The sequence below is a fragment of the Chinchilla lanigera genome, unplaced genomic scaffold, assembly GCF_000276665.1.
Source record: "Chinchilla lanigera isolate Chin_1 unplaced genomic scaffold, ChiLan1.0 scaffold00101, whole genome shotgun sequence".
Lineage (NCBI taxonomy): Eukaryota > Metazoa > Chordata > Mammalia > Rodentia > Chinchillidae > Chinchilla > Chinchilla lanigera.
In genome coordinates, this window is record NW_004955502.1 from 1,695,021 (window position 1) to 1,717,572 (window position 22,552).

At 37.2% G+C, this 22,552-nt stretch overlaps 1 protein-coding gene across 1 annotated transcript in view; it reads left to right on the plus strand.

Annotated features, from left to right (window-relative positions):
- The window catches only part of Khdrbs2 (KH domain containing, RNA binding, signal transduction associated 2), a 457,500-nt gene that overhangs the window by 208,222 nt on the left and 226,726 nt on the right, over positions 1–22,552 (plus strand). The gene's annotated exons all lie outside the window — the stretch shown is intronic.

Here is a 22,552-nt window from a genome sequence, read left to right on the forward strand (position 1 = left end):
GGGGCTGGGGATTTAGCTCAGCAGCAAAAGTGCCTGCCTGGCAAGCGCAAGGTCGTGAGTTCAGTTCCTGGTACCAGAGAAAAACCAAAAAAAAAAAAAAAAATTATAAATTTTGTAATTTTACAACTAAGATAGAAAACATTTGCTAATATTTGCCAGTATAGTGGAAGGGAAAGAGATTAGATATATAATTTATATCAAATAAGGCAATTATATAATTTTAAATGATTCACTATATTTTATGTGCTAGTATACAAGGTACTGGCTCATTATAAGATATAGTATAAAATAATCAAAACTAATAGAAACAAGCATTTGTCTACTTCGAGCAAAATTAGAAAAAAAAACACTTGCTGCACTTAGTGAGAAAAACAGAATATTCATTTAGTGAGACAGCAAATTCAGAGTTGCAAGTGGAGTGGAATTCACTGGTTTTCTAAGAAATAGAGATTAAATGAGTGGCATTTCCTAAGGGGAACAGTTTGGCATTCTAGGAAGAGGTTATTCACATAGAAATCTTGGCATCCAGTTTGGAGCTGGGAATTAAATAATAAGAAGGAAGTGCTGAGTAAAGTTTTCTGCAGAGTCTGGACAGAAGTGTTCAGCATAAAAAGTGAGGAGATAAGATTAATCTACAAAATGAAGAAACTGGATATTTATGCTAAGCAATAAACTCACAGGAAATGGGCAAGATTGATTGGCAATGATTTTAAGAATAGTTTAAAAAAATCAGAGAATTTGTGGAATATAAATGCATCAAGATCTAGCCACATTATTTATATGCCCAGTTTAAAATTTAATTTTTGTCAGGAGGTTATAGAATAGTCCCAAACCAATCTGAGTATTCTTAACTGCACATAGCATTTTTGCCCAAGCTGTTATCTGAAGTGCATCTGAAAAATTCTCTAAATAGATTTCATATTTCTTAAGGATGTGGATGATATGTTTTCTGTTCCTTTTGCCTTCAAATGAAATGGCTACTGCTATACTGAGTGAGGAGTTTTGGCATATTTAGTTCAGACCACACCTTTGGTGATTCACATAGGATGCATATCATGACTGTAGTCATTTAAATTCTCAGAGCTTCAGCTTTTTAATCTTTAAAATGAAGATAATTATAATGAATTCTATCACAGTTGTGTTGCAAATTTAAAATAGGGTAATGCATATAAAAGGGGGATTTATTGTAAGTGTCAATAATATATCTCACTTTCTCCTCCCCTGAACTACACACGCGTGAGCCAGCGCTGGTGGTGTCCCTCTCAGTCCACACCGCACCCCAATTATTTAGCATTGTGCTTGGCATGGTATTTGACTGTGGGATTGATATAGTAGCCAGCCAAACGTACCCAGACTTGTGCAGAACAATACAATAAGTATCTGGTCATATCTGGGAAGTAGTACCCCCAAAGCAAGATGCAGCATGTGTGGAGACCCCAGTGAAGTGCAGTAACCTCACTGTGGCTTCTGTGACCTTGCTGCCTGTAGAGATCTGTGATTTCAGTTCTGCAAACTGCCCCCTATGGGCTCCAGGCATCCTAGCTTGCTTCATCTAACATTCCAAGCTCACTGTTCCCCAATGGCCTTTGAAGATTCTTCTCCGAGATAGTAGCACAACAATGCTTTGGCATTCAGGCATTACCTCTAATGTTAGCTCTGAGGGAAATTCTTCCCCAACCATGCAGTCTAAAGTAGCTTCTTCCATTACTTTTTACTGTACAATCTTGTTATATTTTGCTCATATTTTTACTGACTGACCAATCGAATATATCAGTGCATTGTCCCATTATGCTCTGGCCTTCTTCACTTTAATTTTCCTTAGGGTTTATCACCTTTGTGTGTGTGTATACACACACACGTACACACACACACACACACACACACACACACCTAGTACATATATAAATGTGTAAGTATAGTGAAGGCTGCTGATGCCTTTCTCAGTGTTGTCTTTATACATTTTGCCATCAAAGTAACTCTGCCTGATACTGTTTCCCCATTTGCTTTACCTGCTTCAGCACCAAGGAAAGGATAGTGTTGTCTACTTTACTCATCTATAGAACTGTGAGGAGCAAAAACAGAAATGTCTGTTTGTTTGTTTCATTATATTAAAATCATTTAATTATCCAAGTCCATTCTGATATTAAATATTAAAGTTCACAGGAATGCCATCATTGCTGGATATTGATGTTTTACACATCACTGGTAAAGGATTGTAACAAATACGATAGACTAACACAGAAGGCTAATGTCAGGGAGGACCCCAAAACTCCACTGACATCTTATTCCTTTACAGAATAAAGCAGCTCTGCATGTTAGTGTACCTTCTCCCTCCTGTATGTGATGCAGAATTTATGCAACTTCTTCTGTGTCCAGGGGTTATAAATCATCCAAGAGTACCAATAGTAGAACATACAATTTCTTCTGAAATGACTGAATAATATAAAAGGGTGGAAACCAATTCAAGTTTCAGTACTTAAATGAATTGTTCAAGACAAAGAATTATAGTACCCTTGGCAAATTTTCCAGCTTGCTTGTCTTCATGCAGACAGGAATTTTGTCCAAACATACAGTAGCAGGTCAATTAAACATTAATTTGAAAATTACTAACTTTAAATCTAGAATATTTCAAAGAACAACTGCATTAAATTTTCCCTTATATTGTGTGCTTGTCTATAAACTGTAGATTAAGACTGTTAATAAATTGTGTGATGAGTAATGACAAAAGAGATATAAAATCCTAAGTTAATATATGCATCAATAATGTTAACATGCTTCCCCTCCCTTTAGATGGATAAGAACACATTGCCTTTCTATGTTGTTCTATTCCTTTCTGTTATAGTGCAGGACCAGGACTGCTATGTATAGTAATACTGGTTGTGTTTTGATAGGGCCCTAAGTACCCCAAATACAATTCCCTTTTTCTAGCCCAAACCAACAGGTTACTTCAAAATAATGACAATGCTTTATTTTACTAAATTGGCAGGTGATTTCTTTTATTAAACTGAATTATAAAGTTTGACTAATGCTTAATAACTAAGGAGTGAAACATTGCATTGTCTCATGAGTAGAATTATGATTCAATCAGCCAAATGTCACTCATTGAAGGTATATATATGATGAAGAGAGAGTTTCTATGCAGGTAGGATATTATCATTAGGTCACCAACAACAGAGAGATTATCTTGTCACCTGCTGTAATATCTATACATCTGGTTGTGTAGCTCAGTGGCAGACCACTTACCAAAACATACATGAGTGTGTTCTGAGTTTCGTTTCCAGCCCATGGAAAGAAAAAAAAGGGAAAACAAAACAAAACAAAACAAACAAACAAAAACAACCGATTCCAGTACTGTGTTATTGATACAGTTGAGATTGAACACTTTTTACTGAGCTCTGTCATAGTCTCAACACAGATAATACATAGCATTTTAATATTATCAAAGCTAACAGAATTTGAAAACATTCTGTCATACCTGGCTTAAGAGTCTAGTGACCACTGCTAGAGATTCATATAATCTAAAGAAAAATGTATATATATAGATAAATGATAGATATAGAGACACATATCATTTATACCTTAAGTAAAGTTTGCATGTGTATGTGTATCCTGTACTAGATTTATCTATAAGACTTTTAAGTCAGTTCAGCACAGAGAAAAATATACATAATTGTAGGTCCCTTTTTTTCCTTCATTAGATTGGACATCTGACTTGTTGATAGCTATAATTCTTCAAGTGGCATAGTTGGGGATGTTATTTCCCTGTATTAGTTAACTTTTCTCATTGCTGGGACAAAATATCCAACACCCAGAGTTAAAGGAGGAAAGGTTTATTTAGCTCACAATTTGTAGGGATTTCAGTTCATAGTTACCTAGCCCTAAGGCGGGGTGCCATAGGAGAGAGCATTGCAGAGGAGAACCCTTCATGGCAGGCAGAAGGCAACAAGGCAAGCAACAAGCCACAAGTGAGAAGAGAAGCTTCTTTCTGTCCATTTTGTAGTCTACCTAGGATACTTGGCTTAGTACATGTGCCAAGCCAATTAGTGGACTAATCTAGTAGTCACATGCCCTTAATCCCTACATTGCACACTCTAGATCCACCTCCAAGAAAGCCCCACCTGTGACCACAGGAGTCTTTGTGGGGCATCCAAACACATCCATGACATTCCCTTTAGAGATTGTAGAAATGCTTATGGAAAACCTACTAAGAGTATGACTGTGGAGGAAAAGTAAAATCTTTTCCTTCTCTTTTGGTAACAGATGAAATTCCTTTCCGTTCTTCAAAAACTAATTCTTGCTCTGAAACAGGAAAATGCTAATAATGGTCAGGCAGGACAGTAACTAGATATAAGAAAAATACAGAAGAAAGCACCTATTTTCAGTCTATAAAATAGAGGAAGATCTAGACTTTATGTGCTGAAAATTTTACATTAAGTTTTGGAAGGCAATTTTCTTACTTCTGTCTTTGCTGAGACAAAATATCTGACACCAAAGGTAAAGGAGGAAGAAAGGTTTATTGAGCTCACAGTTTATGAAGGTTTCAGTGCATAGTCAGCTGGCTCCAAGGCAGGGTGGCATGGTAGAGGGGCATTGCAGAGGAGAAGCTGTTATGGCAGTCAGGGGACAGGAGGGCAGCAAAGCAGCAAAGTAGCAAGCAGTAAGCAGCAAGCAGCGACAACAGCAGCCCTCTTCCTGACCCTTATATTCTATCCAGGCTGCCCGCCCAGGGTGAGGCACCCTTAATCGTAGCAGTGCTCCATGAATCAATCCTAGCGTCACATCTGTGATCCCACTGTCACACATTGTAGACTCAGCAACCTCAGAAAAGCTCCATCGATGACCACAGGAGGCTTTGGGGAACGTATAGATTTAAGCCATAACAATGATAAATGTAAAAATGCAGCCTATATGCCCATCAGTAGATGCACGGATAAAGAAAATGTGGTGTTTATACACAGTGGAGTACTATTCCGCCATAAAGAAAGATAAACTTGAGTCATCTGTAGGAAAATGGATGCACCTTGAGACCATCATGTTAAGTGAAATAAATCAGATACACAGCTTAAATACACCATGGTTTCTCTTATGTGAGGAACCCAAGTTATGAATAAAGACATAATGAAAGCTCATTGATTGGAAGTAGGTAGATAAATCTTTCTCAAACGTGATGGGGATCAAGAGATGAGGGACAAGAAAAGGGTGAAAACCAGAGTGAAGCTGTCATGTACATGTACCAACTCCACACAGAGAAGAGAGACCTTGTGTACTGCAGACTTGTACTAATGAAGACTGAAAAATGTCTCTGTGAACTTCATACTGTCTTTGGATAGAAAGTGAAAACTTCATCAGTCTTCTATACAGGGGAGTATATATGGAAAACAGTATATTAAACAAAAAAATAAAAATCAAAACACCAGCCAGTGAAACTAACATTGAGAAATAGAAAAATCTAAGAGTTGGGAGGTAGCAGACACATTTTGGCTTGCTTCTGCGAGTTCAAACTTTATCACAACATCTTAAAACAAAATAAACTTATAGCATAATAAAGCATTATAGCAAAATAAAGTTATAACATAAAAATAAATGAATAAATGTCAGTGCAGTGCAGGAAGCACAACTCATAGCATGGATATCATTCCTTCAAAGTTGTGGTTGTTAGAATATTGTCAAGAATTTCCTCATACTGCTCTCTTAAAAACCAATTAATTCCCTTTTCTTTTTTGTAATTAACTGTATTCTAATAGTGTGGCAGCTAATGGAAATAAGCACAAAGCCACATGGATTGATGTAATACTTGCTTGGAAGTGGTTCCTGAGTTGCTATAGCACTATGATCATATTCCTATTTTGTTGGAGAAATTCATGATCACCTACAATTGAGCACTTCTTACTTGATAAGTTATAACAGATAATAAAGACCTATGCCTTACAACATAACTAAACCATCATTGTATCTGAGACCACAGCTAGCAATGATATATCATTGTTGAAATCCAAGGCCACTTTAGCGCTGCTGATTGAGAAATCAGCACCTTGATTTCATTTTGATGAGTTACTTCTTCTTCATTAGCTGCTACTATAATCAAAAGAACTGCTTTTGCAATTCCATAAATACTGTAGTCTTTAACATGTGGGCTCGGGAGCATTCCTCAAAAGTTATCTGTGTTGTAGATCCAAATACAGGGTTGATCCCCAAGGCAAGACTATTACCTCTTAAGTTTATCAAAATAAATTGTTCTATTTATTCCACCAAATGTATGCCAGGCCTAGGTCTAAGAATATGGGTTACATTGTGACAGTACTAGTAGAATTTAGCCCCCCCAAAAGAATTTAAAACCCAGAAAATTATTTCCAAAATTTAAAAGATAAAGAGGATGAAGAATTATTTAATATATATTGATAATGAGAGACAAGGTTGGGAAATTGTTTGGTTAGATAAGGATGATAATCATGAAGAGAGAGTAGACAAGAATGATGAAACAGAAAGTGATTTTTTAAATTTTAAAAAGCCTGCTATCAAAGGTGACTGCCATGCAGAAAGAGAGAACTAACAGAGAAAAGGAGAGAGAAGGGGAGTTTGATGGACTGCTGGAAGGTGCTGACGACCAACAAAGATGCTATTTCATACTGAGAATTTAAAATTGGAACCACAAAAACTTAAGACTATAACATTTTAAAATAGATTTCTTTCGCAAAATTATATATTCCTCAAATATGTCCTCAACTTGTGTTCTAGCAATTAGTTCTTGCTCTTTAAACAGCTAATTTTGCATCTATGTGAGATACACTGCGAACTTATTCTGAAGTCTCTTTCCTTGATTAGCTGATCTCGTTTTATTGCTTGGAAACTCTTTCCGTGAGCTAGAGTGAAAAAGGCGCTGCTTGCTCCCCACAGTATTTACATGAGAAACCCGGAGGACTTGAAGAAATGTCTCTTTTTCCTTTATTTCTGGTATTTGGTTGTTGCTGTTTCCCTTCTGTTTGCTCTGCCCAGCCTCTCTAGAGTAAAGATACACATACAAGAACCTAAATGCTAGCACAATCTTTCCTGTATGGTTTGCATTTTGTTCTCAGTGTGCTGCAAACCCAAATTAGTTCTATTTTTCTGTAAACATTGTCATTTTGTTAATTTTTTTTTTTTTAAGTACGAGGGAATGAACCCAGGGCTTCACACATGCTAGGCAAGTACTCCACTGCTGAACTACCACCAGGTCCAATCACCTTCTTTTAATTCTTAATCACACTGTGAATAAACAACATAGGATTCCACTCATTCTCCTATAAAAAAAGAAAAGTCTTAGGCCATTTAGGTTTTAAGAAGTCTGCTTATTTTCAAATTATAATTTTTGTCTCTGTTTTTTTTGTTTTTTTCCTTTGGTACTGGGAATCCAACTCAGGACCTTGCACTTGCCAAGCAGGCGCTTGTGCCACTGAGCTATATCCCCAGCCCCTTGAAATTATAATTTTTCTTTAAAATTAAATTTACAGCTCTGTCTCCCTCCCCTCCCTGGACTTAGGATGAGTGTAGATGTGGGAGGTAGCAGTGGGGAGGAGGGCGTGGTCTATTCCTGCACCTCCCCACCCCTCTCACCACACCTGTAAACACAGCTCCCAGGTCTCTGTGGATGGCATCAGAGAGCAAGGCAGAGCATTGGTTTACCTGATAAATGTGTCCATGATAACACCTTGTCAGAAATGGACAATTCTGAGGGTAAGATTGTTAGAATGTTTCTGAGTAGGGAAAATTAAAACACTAATAGTTTACTTATACTTCATAATTGTAGGTTTTTCCATAGGGGAGGGACAGTGACATTATTTAGAGTATAAGGCCAGCAGGGCATTCTGAGTAGAGGGCTATAGGCAGATTCTGTTGTCCTCATCAGTCTGAGAAGGGTAAATGGTGGTTGTAGTTGAGATGAGGGCATGGAGACAGCACGACTGAATGGGTTTACAGTGTAAGCAGTGCTGCACAGAAAAACACACTGACTTCCTAACCCTAATTTACTCACAATAACATTTATTAGGTAATAAAAAAGAATACAATATCTAAAATTTGACCAAGTTAGACATTTATCTGTAGTGACAAAGCTGTTCATAAGCAACATAAACTAGATTTGGATAAAACAGTAAATAACACATTTAATATTTGCATATGATATTTATTATTGGCTGTTTGGGTTTTGGTTTGGAGATGAATATGATCAATAATTACAAGAGAATAATAATAATAGTAATATACTCTTGTAAGAATGTTGTATTACACAGAATTTTTGAAGCCTATCTTCAAATCCTGATGTTATGCTGAGGTTTCTATTGCAGATTATATCTTTTGTCTTTTTGTAGTCACTCTTAGTTTTTCATCTGGAATGCCAAAAATAAGACAGGAGAGGATAAACTATTAATATTTCATCAAAATATATGGAATTCAGGAGTATATCCAGACATCCAAAATATAAAGTATTTTGTTCCACAAAGGAGATCAGGGACTTCGGGATTTTGTTGTTAATTCTAACATTAGTTAAGAAGAATGATTTAGGTTCCTGTGAAGTGGGTACTTAAAATGATAGCGTTCTTTAAAATGTATTTCAAACATACTGAAAATATAGTAATTTTAACTAATTAACTCTTCAAAAATTATTCATGCAAACAGGAAACTTCTCCCCAAATGATTAGGCCAATGAACATGGGAGTGAAATTTGAATTACTGATGAGTAACGGCATTATTCTGATAACTCAGTCATCACAGCTATATAATGTTGTTCATGTAAAGAGAAATCCATCACTTAGAGATTGTTTTCTTTACATAACGAGTCAACTGTGATTTTTGAAATCTTCCTCACTTCTAGATCACTGCCATGTCTCACATATCTTTGGTCCATATTCTTCATTTTCTTTGTTTAAAGTTTAGGGTTTTAGGGCTTGATAACTGTAATGTGGACATTTGAATTTCTTTCTTATAATAAGATAGGGTTTTTAGAATTCTAAGGAACTGTGATTACTTTCAGTTACTTCTCTGACCTGAAACTTTACATTTTGCAACCAGTATTTATCTTTAGGTCAATATAAATTTGGAGCTGACTGGGTCTTATAATCCTTGGCCCAACCTCATCCATTGGTCTTACTGGTTACCCGGGGGCACACTGGAGAGAGAGAAAATGCCATGTGGTATCATTTCCCCAAGAAGAGTTACATTTTACCCCTCTTCTGCCCTTTCCTTCTCACTTCTAATAGTCTTACTTGAAGAATTCGGAGACCATTACAAAGAATAGACACTATAATCAAAGTGAAATTCCTTGAAAAGTGAAGGGAGAACGCTCATCAGTAAAAGGTACATAAAGGCTCTCCTTAAACTGGTACATAGACAAGCTACAATAATATAGGTTTTAAGATAAAACTATTCCTCCACAAAGTGCAGACATCATCTAATCCCATGTATATTTTTAAATGCAAAAAAGACTCACTTTCTTTATGTAAAGGAGCATATTGATTTGTGAGGGTGAACAGCTTGTTAATAAATGCATAAGCCAGCGACACAATACAAGTAAACCTTCAAACAAAATACAGCAAAACACAGATCACCCTTGTGTGAAGGACACTATCAATCTTATGCTTTTATGAATGAGGATAATAGTATTTCCAAAAATTCTTTATTTGAGTACCCTGTTACCGTGGCCTCAAATACATGCCTTTTTTGTAACAGAAAATGCTTCCTATGTAAAAGCTTTTATTTGCATGCCTATCTGAACTCATTCATATAATTGTAGAGTTCAAAGGAAGAGTTTAGCTCAGAACAATTGATACATTTGTAAGGTGGTTTAAATAGTAATTGTTGGGAAAAATACTTGACAATGTATTATTTTTCTGAGGAATCCCCTCTGGAATTTTCTGTACCGCCAAGTTCCAAAGAGAGATTTGAAAACTACTGGTAGCACCATTTCCCATGAGTATATGAAAAGCCAGAATGTTTACCTGTACTGCTTAAAGTTAGACAGCAAGTGGGGTGGTTGATCAGCTCCACATGTGGGACGTTATCAAGAGATCAGGCCTGATGCTTGGTGATGTAAAATCACCAAGTCTGTCCTGAAGAGGACCAGAGCAGTCACTTGATGGTAGTCATTCTTGTATAATTAGTGTGAGGCTCCTCTATATTTAGAGCATCATATAATTCTTATTTCTTTTCAAGTAGATGAATCTGGACTTACTACTATTTGATATGCATTTGCCAGTACTATTTTTAGTGTCAAGGCAGGTGCAGCCTTTCTTGTTCATTCTTAGATACTCATTAATTCAATAATGTTTGCGTGTCTCTTCTGTTTGGGTCCTGTTCTTTGTTTCTAAATCCTTACTTTCATGGCACAAATACATTGTGCTCCTCAGTGAAAGCACTTCTCATTTGTTCTAAACATAGGTAAGCAGTATGTGTCAGAACTCCTGTAGCTGAAGTAGAAGCATTAAAATGACGTGTGTAGAAACTATACATTGACAAGTAGTTATATATCACCTCTTGATGTGAAGCCTCCTTTCCTTAAAGTGGAGCGAGTCATTACCAGTACAGTGCACTAAAGTATATTGGAAACTAGAGCGCAGAAGAAAAGGAGGGACTGACATAGTAATGAACGTAGCTCATTGGCTCACCTCAGGAGCACCAAGAAAAGCTACCATCTATTTGAAATTACCACTCTGGAGTTTCTGGGTCCTCTTCCCTGGGTAGTGAAATTACAGATTTAATGAGTATTTCATTCACAATGGAAGAGGCAGCAAAATGGGACTCATTATTTGTGTGTGTGTGTGTGTGTGTGTGTGTGTGTGTATCTGTGTGATGTACAGAAAGACGAATGCTCGTGGAAATGTAGGAGAGGGAAAGACAGCCACACAAAGCCTTGAAGATAGAGGGCAGTTCCTGCAGTGAAGAAATCCGAGAAGTGCTCTCACCATGAACGCAGTCCTCCCTGTGTGCTCTCTTCCTCTTCTGTAGATCTTCCCCTTCCATATCCATGGTGCTCAGCACAGGATTGTGCCTGGGAGCTGGAGTTTCTAGCACCAGGCTCACAACCCTTTCCACCCAGCCCTTCGCCTCTCCTCTTAGCTGGGGCTCCCTCGCTATCCTACCTCCCATTCTCCTATAGATCTGCGATTGCTGACTGGGGTGCACCGCTCAGAAAATCGGCATAGATTTCAAGGTGCTTTCAGAGAGATCTAATTCTTCCCTGCCTTAGGTCTACTGTGTTACCGTAGTCTTTTTCATCATGTTGTCTCCCTTCTTTTTGTTTGTCCTTCCTTTCCTTTATCAAGTTTCAGTGATTTTTTTATGTATTTTTTCAATAACTATCTAAGAAACACTATGCAAGCCTTATAATTCAAACATTGCACTCTATAACTTCGTATGTCCTAATACATTTGTATGACTGTAACTGAAAAATGTATTTAAAAATATATTAATTAAAGTATACATACATGATTGAGATAAATTTTAAAGGAAAATAGGATTTGTGCTATTATCTCTTAATGGTTGAAAGTGATCCGGATACATTAAAATGTGCCCATGTTCTGAGTAGTTTTAAATGTTAAAATATATAATATCCATGAGTGATCAAAATATACAGTGAATATTAAATTTTAAAGTTTATTATGGCGAAAGACATGTTGGGAATTCTTCTCAGAACACCCCACACACACACACACACTTAAACCCATGTACAGTATTGTTCTTGCCAAGTTGTAAAGCAATCCTGGAAATTCCCTTTTCTTTAGAAGGTATATGAAAAGCTTGAGTGGCTATTACTGTCAAGTACCATCCCACAGAAAGGCAGGTTCATAAACTCTTTGTGTTACACCCTTACACACCTTTCACTCGATCTGCACATTGCACCTTCTGGCTCTTCCCCAAAGTCAAACTCACCGTGGAAGATAGGTGGTTTGAACCAATTCAGAGCATCAAGGCAGCCACAACAGCACAACTGAGGACACTCATGAAAGAGCACTTCCAGAACTGCTGCAGAATGGCCTGCAAGATGGGGTAAAGGTATTTGAAGCAAGGGGAGTCTTGCAGGGGGATTAGCAGCAGTGTGTAATGAAATTTGGTTCAATGTAATCATTCACTATTTTTTATATCTCATGTAATAAGTAATTTTGATAAGTCATAGTATAACGTTACCCATCCATGTATTGGAATTATTTAATAAATTGCTCAATTATGTTCTTAATGCTGTCTCGATTAGCTTGCTTTATAGAAATTATTAATTTATAAATGCACGAGCATTTCTGACTATGTTACTTTTAAGGGAGATGTTTTTCTAAAATACAAAAGGACAAGAAAAAACTGAAATTTCTGAAAAGTCAGAAATACTTTATTCTAGTGGTTTATTAAAATCTGAGGACTCAAAACAACTTGCCTTCCCAGAAGATGCAGTCAGAGTTGCAATACTTACAGAGCTTCATCCCTTAAGTGCTACATCACTAGTGACAGCATGAGGAATTGGGCCGTCCCATCCCCTCCCATGCCAAGGACCTGGGCTTTTAGTACTATCTAATTTGTATTTTCTGTAGCATTTGTTATGGTCAGCTGCACCGCTGATCATCATGAGAGCACTTGAGAAACAATTTTCTAATCAATCTGGAAAATATTAATCCAGTCTTGGATCTTACTCATTTCCTGCAAGATTATGGGGCTTTAAGGGACAAAGAGATCACTGGAGAAAGTAATGTTGACCTGAAAATGCATTCGCTCATTACCATCTTACACAAAAGTGCGGGTGATTCATTTTCAGTGACTCAAGATTGAGGGGCCTTACACTAAACACCTCAAAATCTCAGTACTAGAGAAGGAATATAAAAGTGCATGACTAAAACTGCATTAAGATGCTAAATTTATTTTATATTAGATTTTAAATGGTCTATATTGAAAAGCACAGGTCATTTTGCCTCAAACTATCTGAAGATAGTTATAGCAGAAAAGCAGGTTTCCTTGCTATTATCTTCTTGAATGAGTGAATATTTTATCTTCCTCCAAATTAATTTTACTACCACACAGCACGGTAGTTCATTACCTTCTGGGGCATAATTTTCACCTCCAAATTTAATTTTAGGCATAATACAAATGCTGAATCCATTATCATACATTTAGAATGTATTTCACCCAGAGATTTCTTTTCCCCCACTCTCCATAATAACACTTGGTCAGATGAAACAGGAAAACTGTCTTGACTCAAAATAAACCTGAGGCTTTTTGGCGTCTACTGCCCACCAACCCTAAACTTCTTCTCTAAGACAATCGGGAAATATAGCTTATTATAAAAATGTACACAGAAGTGAAAAAACATGACTGTGAGCTGTCTATTACACTGTAGATTAATTTATTGCAGTCACTCAAACTCCACTCCTGACTGGAGTAACTCTGAACGTTACCCGTCAAACTCTCAACAGTCCCATTTTCATTGCTTTCTGTTTTCCTCTGCAACTTGTCCTCTGAAGTAGGAAAATGTGATCCGAGTCCAGAATAGCCATGTCTATAAGTCATCAGTTATTTATTTCTGATTCTTTGGGAATAAAACATCATTGTAAAGTATTATAATAGAAGAAACCCTACCATCCAATGGAAATGCGTTTTTACACTATTGAATTTTTCACTCTCCCATCCAGTCAATCTGGAAAATATTAACCCTGTCTTGTGTTTCACTCATTTCCTGCAGTGCTTATGGGGCTTTAGAGGAGAAGGAAGTAACTGCAGGGTGTAACATTGACCTGAAAAATAAGCATCTCTCCAAACCACACTTGACTTTTGTTGTCTCAGATGAGTATGGAGGAACCAGGAGAGAGTGGGGAGCCTCATGTATCTGGTCTTCCTACCAGCCCTGGGTCAGTGCTAGACTTGTAGCCATCTGGAATCTGGGCCCAGTTGCCTTTTTTCCTAACCTCCATGCTTCCAGACTCATGACGGCTGTGCTTTATTGGGAAAGGTGCACGTCCCAAGTGCACTTGTTGTGGTTAGGAGCGAGTGCCAACTTGGGTTTGGCATGGATTGGTGTTGCACCCATCTGGGTGTGTCTGGGTAGACTTTGTGGGGTGGCCTTGGCATCTTTGTCTGGTCACTGGTCTCTCCTTCTGTGATGCTGTCCCTTGATCTGCTTCCCAGCCACCATGCACTAAGCACCTTTGCTCCACCATATACTTCTGCCATAAATTTTCTGCCTTGGAGCCAGTGACCATGGACTCAGTTCCCTGAAGCTCTGAGCCAGATTAAACCTCCCCTCTTTAACTTATGTCCTAGATAGGAAGGAACCCACGAACACTGCTCTGAAGCTGTCTGCTGGTAGCTGCAAAACTGGAAGCCCCACAGAATGCAGCAGAACCAGGCTGACCCTGGCTCCTATCACCTGAATTCAGCATTCCCCTTTATCAAGTCCATGTTTGGTTTAGAAAGCTACCATTTTTTTTTTCTTTTTTTTTTTTGGTTTTTCTCCGGTACCGGGAACCGAACTCACGACCTTGCACTTGCCAGGCAGGCGCTTTGCCACTGAGCTAAATCCCCAGCCCCTAGAAAGCTACCATTAATTTTGCTTTCCAAACAGCACCAAAACGTAGCTTGTCCTCTTCCAAGTGTAATCATTAATAAATTCTCCACAATATACAGTGCTTTGATATTCATGGATTAGTATAGTGCAATTAGTTATATAGCAAAACATTAAAATGTCTAAATATTTCTAAGCAGCCAGATGTTTCCCATATATAAAACAGAATGCACAGATCATTTTCTAATGTTGCTTTTTAATCCTCTTGACAAATACTATTTTTGCCTGAACACCTGTGTGGAAATCTATTTAAATCTTTTCTTTCTTCCTTTCTTTTTATTTTTTGGTCCATTTCTGCCACGCTGCTGTTCCGCTCATTTGTCTGTTATTTATGCTATGACTTGAATGTCAGAATCACTTGAAACCAAGACAATGATTTCCTTCAGATTTTAGATAACTCAATGTCTGTCAGGCACAATACTAATTAAATTCTTCATGTATTACTTTGAATTTTCTTTTAAAAATCCAATCACATGGAATAATAGCCCATCCATTTACAAGAAGAAAATGATTTATTTTTCAGAAATAGTCACTTACTTGTTGAAATGAAAAATTTGATCAATACCTTAGTGAAGATCTAATGTTCTAGAGAGAAGTATGAATTGACAGTGAATGTGCTAACCACAGTTGTGTCTACTTGACCCTTCCTGTGAAGCCCAGCTTGCTGAAATCGGAAATCAAACCTAGCTTACTCTTTACAAGCTCCAAGCTACTTGCTATTGAGATGCACCATAAGCCTCAGTAGATATTGACTGATAGAAGTAGCCTCTGACAGTGTGACCAGGTTAAAAATGTTTAACTGAATTTTTGCATTAGCCTAAATTCTTCTACAATGTGCATCTTGGGTGTGGTTCCTAAAAAGCAGTGTTATTGTCCTTCTGTATGCCCCAATTTTGATACAACAAGCAAAAGGGATAGATCTTTTAGTTTACTCTTGATTTTTTTGTGTGTGAACCCATGTGCTACTGAGCTACAGCAGAAGGAAGTTCGGTATTTTAGATTGAAGTATATTCAGGTGAAAGGAGTACATTTATGGATCTATAATCTGTCTATAGGTATTATTACATTGCCCAGAATCAGCTGGAAAACAGAATTGAAACTGGCCATTCCACAGGGCACAGGATGGGAGTCCAAAATTCTTTTCATGCAAAAGTGTATAGTGGGATATAAATGAAAAAAACCATTGTCCTCAGGTTCAGTTTTTAAAATATTGCTAAGAAATTATTCTAATGTATAGATCATGGAGGTTACTTTATTTTGTTACCCAGAAGTCCTTCATTGGATTTGTTAGAACCCATGTTCAAGCTTTTTAATCAGAAAGTGAGGGTGAGGAGAAATCTGTAAGATTCTGCTGACCCTGTGTCCAGCTCACAGGATGATGTGAACTGTCTTTTCATGTAAACTAGGGTAAATTTTGAAATGTTGCTTTCCTTTATTTCCCTCCTAAAGAGTGCTAGCCCAATTACAATTTTAAGGGCTCTAAGAGCTGTCCAGTGAAGAAATTGAAATAACGTTTTATGTTTTAGAATTTGGTGCTGGGCATTGAACCCAAGACCTTGTGCCTGTGAAACATGCACTCCACTCCTGAGCCCCAGGTCCTGAGCTACTTTTTAAAACACAATCTGCAATACTTATCGTTCCAAGAATCCCTCTATTCAGAAATACTTTCTCATTCCTTCTCAACATACTTTAGATAATGTTTTATTTCAACAAGATTGCAGCTTTTGCAAAGTGAGTTTCTGAAACAGTGGTATTGACCTCATGCTATAATTTCTGTATTCTCAAGTGTTCTCTTTGATTACTACAATGCCACTGTTCATGTTTCCGCAACATACTCCATACCACTAAATGCCATAAGGTATAATACCATACACATGATCTCATGTTCAGAACATTACCTTAGATAACCAGAATGATGTGGAATATTATCTGCTATGCCACATATGTGTGACTGCATCCAACTTCTTCCAGTCATGTTTTTGCCATGTTATATATCTGTAATAAATGGTAACCAATTCCCATGTAATTGATAGTTAACAAGTCTACCTTTGTAAGAAATAAGAATAGAATGGCCAGCCACATGCTTAGCATTAAGAAATCATTCCTTTTAAATCATCCTTGCCTCCAACAGAAGACTTATTTATACTTTTGATGTAACATATAAGATGCAAACTGTACTTTCAGAACCAATATTCCATGTTGGGGTATGTGGTGGGATATGTGTTATACATCTGATTCATGTAAAATTGGCATAGTATTTTATTACCATAGGCTAAGAGTTTACCAAGCCTAGATAACTGTCATTACTAATTTTTTTCAGAAAGCAAATATAAAATTCAACAATGATGATGATTATTTTGACGGATATCTTTCATGTATCATAACTTATTAATTATGGGAGTCCTCTACAAGTAAGAAAAAGTCCTCAAAATTTTAAGTATGTTGAATGGTGGAAAATTTAATAATAGTTTTTATGGTTATGCTAGGAATCAACCCCAGGGCTTTGCACATGCTAAGGATTCATTCTACTACTGAGCTAAATCTCAGCTCTAGTGTTGGAAAATTTAATGGGTCCTCTACAATATAGTAATTGTACTTATATATAAAGTAAAAGATCAGTTTCACATGCAAATGTACACAAATGATGTTCAAAACATCAGTTTCTCTCACAAACATGAAATACTCAATTATTTAATCAATCTTACCTTTACAGTCTGCAGCCCTTCATCTGGGAAGCATTACGATGGAGCACAGAACCCGGGCTGTGAGTGCTCCTTTGTCCAGGTGTTAGAGCAGCAGCTTCCTGCTTATATTCTTGAGTGCCTCACAGTTAATTCTGCGCAAGAACCTGATTGAGAGAAGAGGTCATGTTTCTTTCTACCAAGACAGGCATCCAAAAGAGACATCTTATTTATCTTACCACCATTTATCCTCACTATCATATCTGTCAGTTGGTGATACCCAAAACTTGCCTTGGTTCAAGTGGTATAAAGACCAGCTTGTTTTATTTAACTGTAAATTTTCAGAGCATGTGGTTATACTTTTGATTGACAGTGCAATAAACCTGCCCTTCAGATCTGGCCAGAGATTAATAATACAGGTGCTTACCTGCTCAGTTCCGATCAAAGCTCAGTTGTGAGGCATACGCTTATTGAAGATTGCCTGAGAGATGCACTTGCCTTTAGAACATGAATGAATACATGAATTGATACTTTCCTTGATACTTCTTATGGAACCCAGTCCCCATCGGGTTTCCACAATGAAAACATGTGCACACACGTGTGCACACACTCATACACACTTGTGTGAGATCACGTTGTCCTACTTAGAGTGATATTTATAAAATACTGCTGTAAATTGTGCTATTGTGGGTATCACCTCCACATTGCATATTTTTAACATAGGCTCTAAAGTGATCCCTTCAAGTTACAATCCAGATCATACCAATCCTGTATCCAAAGCCCTATAGTGGCTTCTTCTTTATTTCCAGTAAAAGCTAAAGAATTTATAATGGCCTTCAAGCCCCTTAATGGTTTTCCACATGATCGGGGGATATAGCTCAGCAGCACAGCGCCTGCCTGGCAAGCACAGGATCCTGAGTTCAATTCCTGGTCCCCCCCACCAAAAAAAAAAACAGAAAAGAAAAAGAAGAATAACAACCTGTATGTTTTTTCTACCCCACAAATTCCCTCTCGCCTCACATCCTGTGACTCTTCCCTTTGTTCCCTCTCCTGTGGCCACTAACTAACCTCACTTGACCTGGAGCAAAGCAGACTCACTCTCTCCTTACACCCTCTGGACAGGTGTCCCACCTCCTCGCCCCTCCTTACTCAGCACTGCACCCTTACTCCCCATTTCCAATCTGCATTTGGAGATCTACTTTTCCAATGAGTCTTTCCTGATAACCCTGCTTAGGTTATCTTGCTCCCCTGCCTGCACTCCTTATTGGCCTTGCCCTGCTATATTGCCTATATTTATAAAGCACTTAGCACCTTTTCAACTACTGTAAGACATTCTTAGCTTTTGGGTCCATTGTTTATTGGCTGTCTCCCTCTCTTAGAAGGTACAGTCCAGTGAACTGTCATTTTTATTGACTTTCCACACTGATTTTAAAAATGCACAGTTCTAACAAGCTCTCAGTAAATAATCATTGGATGAATCATTGAGTGAACGTTCACTGGTTGGATGAATCGCTGCGTGGAAGTTTATTGTCATGCTGTTGTCACAGTGTAGCACCGTGCTCACCTTCTTGAAAAGTCATGGGGAAAATTTCTCTCTGGCTTCCCTTTTTTCAAGACAGCGCCACTTCCCATTTTGTGGGTGGACCCTAGTCCAGGCTAAAACATATAGCAAAGGGAAAGTGTTGTGTAATTACTGCTGGCTCAGTGGTGTTCCAAATTGTGGTCTTCTTCCCAAATTCACATGATATATAGAAGAACAGCTGGGATAACTGTACTGCTGATGTCTGATGCTATTTTGAAAGAAACAGTTAATGCTTAAAATTTTTTATATTCTGACCAATTTTGCATGCTTATATCTAGTAATCTGAGCAACTGATTTGAAGACAACAATATGCAATGGAACAACCATTGGTGAATTCCTACATCTTGACTAGTGAAACTCTGTATTATCTCTAATGTTTTATCTAATAATTATTTTGTTATTCTCTTTAATGTTTTGAACAATCTTCCATTCTTACATGTGGTAATCTGAGCAATGTAGTTGAAGATAACAATATGTAATATAACAATCACTATTAATTCCTATCATTTTGTTTTGAAGCCCTGTATCACTTTTAATGTTCTTGCTTTGTTTTGTTTGTGTTTGTGATGTTTGTATGCTGCTATTGTTCTTTTTCTTTTCTTTTACTACTCTTTAAAAAAAAAATTTAAAAATTTCACATGATAACGTTTACTTGTTGGGGTCCACTGCATGCCTTCAGTGGGAGAAGCATGTGGAGTGTGCTTAGTTTATCTCATCCTGACCCAGAATTTCCCAATGAACTCCTGGGTTTTTCTGTTGGATTTTTACTATTTTTTTGTACACTTTCACAGTACATATGGTGTATATATCTAATACCGTTATTTTTATTTCCTCTTGTCTCCTGTCCCCACATCTCTAGATCTCCTTCCCATTTGCAAAGGCTCCATCTCCCTATTTTCTATTGCCTGTAGTTTATTTTGATTTTGAAAGTACTTATTCTTTGTGTTTACTATGTAACAAAAGCCATGGGATATTTAAGCTTCTGTGTCTAATTTACTTAACAACCATTTTAAACATTTTGACTCTGTTTCTGGAGCCATGTGCTGCTTATTGAAATATTATGGCCCTTAGGGCTTATTTTAGAAAGTTATCCAGAGTAAGCTAGTCATCTTTTTATCGATATCAGGTTCAGTATTTCTTTTGCTTCTAAATTATTTAACTTTATGTGACCCCAGTATTGTGAAAATATCAAATCATACAAAATTGTGGCTGTTAGCAATTGTCGAGTTGAGTGTAAAAACTCACCACTGTAATTGGCTATGGTTTCTTCTGTGTTGCTTCACAGACATGAACTTAGAAAACATTTTAATATTCTTATTTTCAGTTGTTCCAAAAACTAGTACAAAAGGATTAATGCTTATGGACTTTTTCATATTGTATTTAAATATTTAAGCTTTCACATTTTTACAACATTAACCCACAATCAGTTGCCAAAGGTTCTACTTTTCTTCTTTGTACAGTATTCTTTCAGGGCAGAAAAATTACCATGTAACTCTGATTGGAGTCACATGGTAACTGCATGGTAACAGGCTTTCAAAGCTCTTAAGTTGTTTTTGTTTTAGCAAATGTGCATTTAAATTGTTTCCTTTACAAATGGATGGAAAGGGAAAAAACAAAAACAAAAGGAGCCCTGAGAGTAGAAGAGAGGTGAAGGGTAGGGCAGTGGGACAGAGGGCAGGCCAGGAGAGGGTTGAAGGAAAAGTGGACATAATCAGGTGATCGACGCATGCAAGGACATGTGTGGAAATGTTGCAGTGAAAACCATTCATTTGTACTACTATTTTGCATTAATAATTATAATTTAAATCCTCAAAAAATAAAAATAAACAAATTGCTTCTTTTTAAAAAAAAGCATAAGTAGTACAAGTTTACCCATGTTAATTCGTCTCTCAATTTGGCTTATAAGAAGCAATGAAACTGTTTTCAAAATTATAAGCATCATCTGCAAAAATTCAGTCCAATGTTATATATCTAGTCCATGCATTAGTCTATTCTCCCTCTGTGTATCCGCATTTGCAGCATGGAGTAGTAATCAGCAAATTAATTGAGTCAGTTACTATTAAGTACATTAATGTGCATGTATACACCATTTACCTAAATATATCTGTGGTTTCAGATTTAAAATACATGAAAATCACCGGGTGTGGTGGTGCACATCTGTAATCTTAGCACTCAGGAGGCTGAGGCAGGAGGATTGTTGCAAGTTGAAGACCAGCCTGGGCTACAAAGTGAGCTCAAGCCCAGCCTGAACTGTGTAGCAAGACCCTTTCTGAAAAAGACCAAAGCAAAAACAACAATAAAATGAAATACATGAAAATAGTGACTCAGACAACATTCTATCTGTGTAATTCAAAAAGAAATAAAATAATATTTTTATTATTCTAAAAATGTAGACTTAAGACAAAGAAATAATTTATGTTGGTCTTTGAAATGAACTAAAGACATAATTTTGAGTTACAAACTTTTTGTTTTACTGGATATAGAATTTAGTTGGTCTGTGCTGATTATCCAGGTCTGTTGTACCATGTTTTAGATGAAGACACTATACATCTGTTCTGGAATTGGGAAGTTCTCACTAACTGTCGAGAGAGAGCAGAGAGAGAGTGAGAGAGAGATCTGGAGACTGCTGGGGTAGAAGAACTAGAGGATACCCAAGGTTCATAGAGTTAAGGGCCAGGAAAGACTGCTAGAATAAGGGAAGGAGAACAGTACTGGGCAAGCAGATCACAGAGTAGTGCCAGTTTGCTCAGACAGAAAGCACATCAACAGGGTTTTGTGAGCGGGTGCTTTCTGAGCCTGGTGACATGACCCATGAAGCCAGGCCAGGTCCTTCAAATGTGCAGAAAATTATAATAATGAAGGACAAGAAATTGGACAAAAATTCCAAGCCACACAATTTGTAAACCAATCTTCATAGTGAAAGTGTTTTCGGAGACAGGGAACTTTATTCCTTTATATTTAAAAAAATGAAATCAGAACCTAGTCTTAAGTCAGTGGGAAAGGAAATATAGAACCCCTTGGCTAGAATATAGAAGCCCAGAGACAGGAAGCCGAGTACTGACAGTGACATTTAAAGATACCCGGTGTTTTATTATAGAGACGAAATTACCATTTTACTAGAATTTTTCTACTAATATGCCTGCCATTAAGTGTCAACTTGACTTTTGTGATTAGTCTAATTCTGTGTTGCATTTTACCTAAGCTAGAACTGCCTCCATCTTGTTCTTTGTTCTTGGAAGATTCTACTTGCTCTTGCGTTTTATATTTTATTCTCAGTTAAGAACAGGAGCAGTATCAAGAAAGAAGACTATAAGCTCATGAAAACCTTAATTGACTTTCCTATTAACTTTTCCAGTTTCTCTACAGAAATTGTTTCCATCGATACTTTAATTTCGTTTGAGCCAAGTGACAGGAAGTAAAGAGGCTGCAGCAGATGGTTGCCACAAACTGCGTACTGCACTTCAGAAGTGGTCTACAAAACTCTGTCGCTTGGCAGTGTGTGGTGGATCATTTTATTGCCTGTTAATGCCAAAAGAAATCTGGCTGAAATGTGTATGTTTCCATTTAATTTATTCTCCAACTTTATTAAGAACTACCAGACTTGATTTACTTGTGTCTGATGTATCCATAAAATTTAAATTTGAGAAATTTCACAAGTCAGTGTTTCCTATTTGCATTAACTAAAATTTCATGGCATCTAAGATTAAATCTTTAAAGAAACTA